This window comes from Danio rerio, chromosome 1, assembly GCF_052040795.2.
Source record: "Danio rerio strain M-AB ecotype USA chromosome 1, GRCz13ab, whole genome shotgun sequence".
NCBI classification, from domain to species: Eukaryota; Metazoa; Chordata; class Actinopteri; order Cypriniformes; family Danionidae; genus Danio; species Danio rerio.
Genome location: NC_141021.1, coordinates 29,642,993 through 29,651,463, shown reverse-complemented (window position 1 = coordinate 29,651,463; position 8,471 = coordinate 29,642,993).

Genomic DNA, 8,471 nt, shown 5'->3' with positions numbered 1-8,471 from the left:
GGCGAGAAACGCTCTGGTTACTAAAGTAACCCTCGTTCCCTGAGGAGGGGAACGGAAATGCTATTGGTGGATTTTTTTCATTAATCCACGAATGGGGATTTCGTTTCAGAAAGCCAATCGTCTGAAAGAGTATACAACGGGCCAATGAAATGCCAATGAATTGGCAGCGTAAGCTTGCGCACGTGTGCCTTATTGCCAATTAGCTCTGCATATAAGCACAGGGGAAGCAAGGAAACGCCATCCTTTTAAGCTGAAGAGACTGACACTTACAGCTAAGGAACAATCATTATGGCGATGCTAAATAGCATTTCCGTTCCCCTCCTCAGGGAACGAGGGTTACTTTAGTAACCAGAGCGTTCCACTTCAGACGGGGAACTTCAATGCTATTGGTGGATTTATTCATTAATCCACGAATAGGGAAATGTCTGGAAAACGCCTTAATGACTGCACCTTACCTTCGCCTCCGATAAGAGAATAGCCAGCATAGCGTGAGAGCTCCTGCATCAAAGAGAGGCGCGGTCTTCCAACGTGATCCCTGGCCCTTACTTATCCCACTTCAAAAGAAGTTTTACGGATATAGATATATTTTTTGGGAGTCGCAAGCGTCTAGAAAATTCTAGGAAAATACGACAGTACGTTGGGAAAGCATGCAGTCCTGATAGGGAGGACGCTGCGGAGGCCACCTGCTACCCAATGGGTATATATATATATATATATATATGGACTAGCCCTGAGAAGGGTGAGTACGTATATAATAAGATGGTTAGTGGAGAGGGAAGACACGGGTCCGCCCATGAGGGGGGACTGCACCGTGGCTGAATAAGCATATGGGATTGCCTAGTGGGGATCACGCATAGCGGGCACCTATACCCAAAACACGGGCTGACCAGTGGGCAGACCTACAACGTAGTGGGCCAGCAAGTGACTCCTCCACTGAGTCAGTGCTGGGGCTTGGAGGAATCTGCAGGGCTCACCTAACAGGGAACTTTACTGACAGATAAAAAAAACACACGTATCTCTGTGTTAGGGAGAATACCCCAGCAAGCGTGTTTTAACACCTTAACCGAGTTGTTTCCTCAATCACCAAGGGTTACATAATACCCTTGAGGAAACCGGCTCCACTCGCAGATTGTAAAACCTTGCAAATGTATTAGGTGTCGCCCAGCTGGCAGCTCTACAGATGTCTGTTAGAGGGGCGCCGCGTGCACGCGCCCAAGAATGGAGTGCGCACGCACTCTCGAGGGACACGGCTCGCCCTGGCTCTTATAAGTCCGTCCTGACCAGCACGTGTTGCTGCTTCAGCACCGGAAAAAAGCGGTGGAGATCGAGGAACACTGCCAACAGCTCCAGGCGATTGATATGCCAATGCAACTGGGTTCCTTTCCACAGGCCCACAGCTGCATGCCCGCAACGCAAGGCCCCCCAGCCCGTGCTGGAAGCATCTGTTGAAACAACAACATGACTGGACGCCTGTCCTAGAGGCACTCCGGCCTGTAGGAATGAGGGGTCGTTCCAAGGGCTGAGGGCGCGGCGACACAGCGCAGTAACAGTAACTCAGTGTTGCGCACGTGCCATGTGCGTCTGGGGACTTAATCGTGAAGCCAGTGCTGAAGTGGTCTCATATGGAGTAATCTGAGGGGCGTGAAGCGGCTGCGGATGCCATATGCCCCAGGAGCCTCTGAAATAATTTCAGTGGGACCACTATTTTGCTGTCAAGCTCTCTCAGACAGTTCAGCATCAGCTGAGCGTGCTCTCTGGAGAGGCGCGCTGCCATGGTGACCGAGTCCAGCTCCAGCCTGAGAGAAGAGATCCTCTGCACGGGGGCGAGTTTGCTTTTTTCTCGGTTGACCTGAAACTCCAACAGGTGGAAGTGCCGGAGCACTTTGTCTCTGTGCATAATCAATTGCTCCGAGAGTGGGCAAAAATCAGACAGTCGTCAAGAAAATTGAGTATGCGGATGCTCGCGAGCTGAAGGGGCGCTAAGGCAAGCTCGACCTTCAAATGCAAACCGCAGAAACTGACGGTGGCGAGGAAGAGTGGAGACATGGAAATACGCGTGCATCAGGTCTAATGCTGCAGACCAACCCAGAGGAGGAACGCACCGGAGGATGCGCTTCTGCGTGAGCATTCTGAACGGCAGCTTGTGCAGACAGCGGTTCAAAACACGCAGATCTAGGATTGGCCATGACCCACCACTCTTTTGGGCACGATGAAGTGTGGGCTGTAAAACCCGCTCTCCATCTTGGCTGGAGGGAGCGGCTCGATTGCATCCTTTGCCAGGAGGACAGCAATCTCCTCTCGCAAGACAGGGGCGGACAGGGGGTTGACCCTGGTGAATACACACCCGTGACTTGGGGGGCCGTTTCGTGAACTGAATCGCATAGCCGAGTCTGATTGTGCGTATGAGCCACCGCGAAGAGCTGACCCGCACTAACCAGGCAGGCAGAGCTCTCGCTTATGGACGCATTACTACGATCGCTGACGTACCAGCAGTGGGGCAGCACGGAGTGGGTGTGCTGATCTGGGAAGTGAGCGGGTCCCACGGAAGAGCTGGAGGTGAGAGATTTGCTCTCACTCCGCACCCGCGGTCCGGAGGGGAGGCTCGAGGGGTGGGAGAAAGGAGACCGTCCTCCCAGCGCTCGTGAGCCACTGGCAAAACGCACTGAATCTGCAAGCTAGAAAGCATAGGGTCCCAGACTGGCAGATTTCAGCCTGTCACATCCGGGGAAGTGGAAAAGTGCTCTTTTTTATGATGTTTTCATGGCAGTAAAACGTGCTGTTGGAAATGGGGCCCTGCCCTCCATCTGGGAAAGAGCAAGTTCCCTCTTCTCCGGATGGCCTGTCCCAGGAACGCTTCGCGGTCCGTTGCCGGACTTACCGGCGTTCTGGGCAGGGGGGGCTGCCTGCTTCCGAGGTGCTCGACGCGCTCGCTTCGCCAGAGGCGTGTGCGGGGGTGGTGCAGCTCTCGTAGGCTGGCGCCTTCGGCGAGGAACTGGTATGGATGGCACGGCCGGCGGAGCGGGATTACGGACCCGCGGATAAGACATCACCCATCAGACTGCTCTCTCGCCGCCTCAAATTCCTGGGTGAATTCTCAGACGGTGTCACCGAACATGCCAGCTTGGTATATGGGAAAGTCAAGAAAGCGGACTTTGTCGACTTCGCGCATATCAGCTGGGGGTGGGGCTCCTGGATCACTGGTGTGGACATCGTCCTCCCTAATGCACACGCAGCGGACTTAGTAGTCCGAAGAGCTTAGTCGGCTGCGGTGCGAAGCTCATAAGCCTGGGTTGGACCCATCCTCGTGCAGCTCGGCCAGCGCCTGCGCTTGGTAGCGCTGGTAGGTGACTATCGCATGCAAGGCGGAAGCAGCCAGGCCCATAGCCTTGTAAGCTCTAGTTCAGAGGGAGGCAGATAACTTACAGGCTTTGGATGGAAGACGAGGCGGACCCCGCCAAGAAGAGGCGCCGCGCAGATTAACCGCCATCGCGCACTCAACCTGAGGAATCGCCACATAACCCCTGGCCGTTCCACCGTCAAGAGTGGTGAAGATGGAGTGACACGCAGCACGAGCAGAAAAAAGTGCCCTTCAAGACCGCGTGAGACTACTGAGCACCTCCAGGAAGAAGGCGACGCCCCTCTAGTCGGTCCGGCCGCAGAGCTGGGAAAGCACGGCTAACATGTCTGTTACAGGATCCGTTTTGACAGCGCTCTCCTGCCCGGAGGGGGCGAGCTGGTCTGGATCATTATCGGACAATGAAAGCCCACCCTCCGATGCCGCGGTGGACATCTGGTCTCCGGTGTCATCGAGCGTAAGGGCTACCATCTGTTAGACGGATCGCTTTCCACTCCCGAAGCTTGGATGGAGCGCTTGGAGGAGCGGGAGGTCCGCGGGCCCGTGGGCGATGGATTATCTCTGGCTGAAACCCTCAGATCTGCCCGAGTGCCCGCTGCAGAGCAGGGGACAACTGGGGTGGTTTGCCCTTTTGCAAAGGCTAGCTGCGATCTTTATTGCGCAACAGTCATGGCATCGCAATGACAACATGAACTGCCCCCGAGCAGAGCATTAACATGCTGGACCCCCCAGACATGCAACGCAGTGCCCGTGCCCATCATCAGAGGACAGGAAACCACCTGAAAGGGACGTGCTGCACGACTGTGTTGCTCTCTTTGTGAAGTTGCAGCTTTATACGCAGTGCTCTGGAGGACCGGACCCAAAGAACGCCAGGCAAGGGAGAAACCCTGCTCAACCGTCTGCCGCTGCGTGTACACACTCTGGACTGGGAGAATGCTCTCGTTCGCTTGGAATCGCTGGATCACAGCAGGAGGAACCCTCATCGACTCGATCAGAAAGTCTCTGAAGCGAAAAGGATGGCGTTTGCTCGCTCCAGGTGTGTTTATATGCTGGGATAATTGGCAATGAAGCACACCTGTGCAAGCTTACGCTGACAATTCATTGCATTCATTGGCCCTCTTTCAGACAACCGGCTTCTGAACCGAAACCTCCCATACGTGGATTTTCCAAGATCAAATCCACTTTATAGCACTAAAGTTCCCCAACCGAAGGGGAACTGTACATTTATAGTCAAACCATTCTTCTGCAATCTCATACCAAAAACGGAAATTAGGGCAGTATTAATAGCTATAAATGTGGAAGTGTTGATATTATGTGATTGTATTGTATTGCTATATGGAACAATTAAGTGTTGATGTTAAATCAAAAGTAATTCACAAATACTTGAAAATGAAATGATTTAATGACAATAATTCTCTATGGTTACAACTGAATTAATAACAAAATAACTGTATAAAATATGATATGATAAAACATATGATATAAATTGTACCCAGCTTAAATGTAAAATCATGTTACCAGAGTTAGATGGAGACACAGGGGGAGGGAGAGAGAGAGAATAAGAGAGCAGGCTCATAAGTTAGCCTGATTACAGTAGAGTAAAAAAAGACCAGGAAAGACGAGGGCAGGAAAAGAGAGAGAGACAAAGTTTACCACCTATTTTGTATCTTTCTTGACCATGTGACCACCAATGCTGAGACATTCAAACTGACCAATCAACATGTGACCACATCATAAAACCCCCAAAGTCTACACAACAGGCCCTGATCTTATCAGTATCTACTTTTGTAGTCAGTATAGACCTTCTTGAGTCGAAAAGACATGTTTTGTCATATAAACAAATGCATATGATAATTTAGCCTCTTACAACGGAATAAAATGTTTGAAAACAAATCAAATTCTAGAATATTTTCAAAATAAAACATTCAGAGGAAGTAAATATAACATATTTAGGAAATCTAAACTCACTGTTTTAAAAATCTACATGATGATCCACAACTTGACTCTCCCGGCTAGTTAAGGAGACAGGATATGCGAAGGTAGGAATAAAAAAAAAAAAAAAAACATACATCACTGTTGGATTCTCTAAAAACTATTATGTTAACTACGACTAGGTATGTCATAATTAATCATTCAATTCAATTTAATAAAAAAAATAAAAATAAATAATATATATATATATATATATATATATATATATATATATATATATATATATATATATATATATATATATATAATTATCACCTTCATGTCATTTGTTATTCTCTAATGCCCTTTAATACCCTCTCAGCTTATAGCGAAACAAATTTAGAACTTTATCAAACCTACATTATTCTCTTCCATGACATACCTTCATTATTATCACCACTAATGACTAAGAAGGTTGGTCATCCCACTAACTCTGGAAATCTCAATCAGTCTCTACTCAGCCATCATCACAGTCAGGGTCTTGTATTATTGTATGGAGAACGTTCGAGGTTACAGCAGTAACCCTTCGTTCCGCGAGGAGGGGAACGGAAGTGCCATAGAGTGGATTGATTGAAATCCATGAAATGGGAGGATTCGGTACAGAAGCCGCTTGTCTGAAAGAGTATTGAACGGGCCAATGAATGCAATGAATTGGCAGCGTAAGCTTGCACAGGTGTACTTCATTGCCAATTATCCCAGCATATAAGCACACCTGGAGCGAGCAGACGCCATCCTTTTAAGCTGAAGAGACTTTCAAACAGCTAAGGGACAGTCATTATGGCGACGGAGTATGGCACTTCCGTTCCCCTCCTCGGGGAACGAAGGGTTACTTCTGTAACCTCGAACGTTCCCCTTCGGTTGGGGAACTTCAGTGCCATAGAGTGGATTGATTGAAATCCACGAAATGGGAGAAGTATGGAAAGCGCCATAATGACTGCACCTTACCAAGGCCCCCATATGGGGATTGTTAAGCAAGCGTGACGCACCCACATCATGGGAGGCTCGGTCCTCCAACGTGTCCCTGGCCCTAATTTATCCTACTTCAACAGAAGTTTTACGGATTTAGATATATTTTTGGGAAGTCGTGAGCATCTAGATAATTCTAGGAAAATACGACAGTACGTTGGGAAGCGTGCAATCCCGATAGGGAGGACGCTGCGGAGGCCATCCGTTACCCAAGGGGGGATAGATGGCAGAATTTACATATGGACTAGCCCTAAAAAGGGGGAGTACGCATAGCAAAAAAGTGGTTAGCGGGGAGGGAAGACACGGGTCCGCCCAGGGGGGGGACTTAACAGTGGCGGAATAAGCATATGGGATCGCCTAGTGGGGATCACGCATAGCAGGCACCTTTACCCAAAACGCGGGCTGACCAGCGGGCAGACCTACAACGTAGTGGGCCAGCAAATGACTCCTCCGCTGAGTCAGTGCTGGGGACCACGGAGGAATCTGCAGGGCTCACCTGACGGGGAACTTTACTGACAGATAAAAAGGCGCACGTACCTCCGTGTTAGGGAGAATGGCGCAGCAAGCGTGTTTCAACACCCTACCGAATTGTTTCCTCAATCACCAAGGGTTACCTAATACCCTTGAGGAAACCGGCTCCACTCGCAGATTGTAAAACCTTGCAAATGTGTTGGGTGTCACCCAGCCCGCAGCTCTACAGATGTCTGTTAGAGGGGCGCCGCGTGCGCGTGCTCGAGAGGATGCGAAGCTCCGAGTGGAGTGCGCACGCGCTCTCGGGGGACGCGGCTCATCTCGGCTCTGATAGTGAAAGAAAGGCATCCACAATCTAGTGGGAACTTATTTCGGTACGGCACTTCCCTGCTGCCGACCGCTATAACAGACGAAGAGCTGCTCAGATGATCTAAACTCTGAGTGCGGTCCGGATAATACGCAAAACGCGAACTGGACAATAAAGAAGGGCTGGGTCTGCCTCCTCCGAGGGCAGCGCTTGCAGGCTCACTACCTCGTATTAAAACGGAGTGGTAGGAACCTTGGGCACATATCGCGGGCGGGGTCTCAGGACGTGAGAGAAAGCCAGCCCAATTACAGGCACGAGTCACTGACCGAAAAATGCCTCCGGGTCCCCGACCCTCTAATCGATATCAACGCGACCAGCAGAGCTGTCTTCAGGGACAGAAAGATACTGAGTCGAGGATCGAAGGGATCTGACGCGGCTTGTGTGGCAAGGGCGAGATCCTAAGAGGGCATGAGAGGGGGGCGAGTTGGATTAATTTGCTTAGCGCCCCTGAGGAACCGGATGATGAGGTTATGCGTTCCCACGGTGCTGCCAGCCACCGCGTTATGAGAGCGGAGATGGCAGCCACGTAACCTTGAGTGTGGAGGGCGACAGCCTGCTCTCCAGCTTCTCTCGGCGTAAAGAAAGCACAACGCTGATCTGGCAAATTACGGGGGTCTTCTCAGCGAGAGACACACCATTCAGTGAATAGACTCCACTTCAGGGCATAGGCGCGCTCGGGGAGGGGGCTCTAGCCCGAGTGACGGTATTAGCCACCGCAATCGGAGGTTACCTAAGTCTTCCTCGCGTCAAAGATCGGCGAGGGTGCCAGGTGGTGCCCTGTCCCTGAGAGAGTAGGTGCTCCTGCCAGGGGAGGGCTATCACGAGGGAGAGCTCTGACATCCAGGTCCGGTTGAGCCAGAGGGGCGCAACCAGCAACCAGTTCCTCGTCCTCCCTGACCTTGCACAGTAACTGCGCGAGTAGGCTCACTGGGGGAAACGCGTATTTGCGCATGCCCCGAGGCCAGCTGTAAGCCAGTGCATCCGTGCCGAGAGCACTCGGTCAGGGAAAGAACAAATGGCAATGAGCGATCTCGGGGGAAGCAACAGATCGATCTGGGCTTCCCCGAATCGCGCCCATATCAGCTGAACAGACTCGGGGTGGAGTCTCCATTCTCCAGGACGTAAGGCTGCCGTGAGAGTGCATCGGCTGCACGGTTGAGCTTGCCTGAATATGAATGGCGTGCAGCGATTTCAGCCGCGGATGACTCCAGAGGAGCAGACGGCGGGAGAGCTGAGACATGCGGCGAGAGCGCATACCCCCCATACGGCTGATATACGCCACCGCTGCCGTACTGTCCGTCCTGACCAGCACGTGTTGCCGCTCCAGCACCGGAAAAAAAA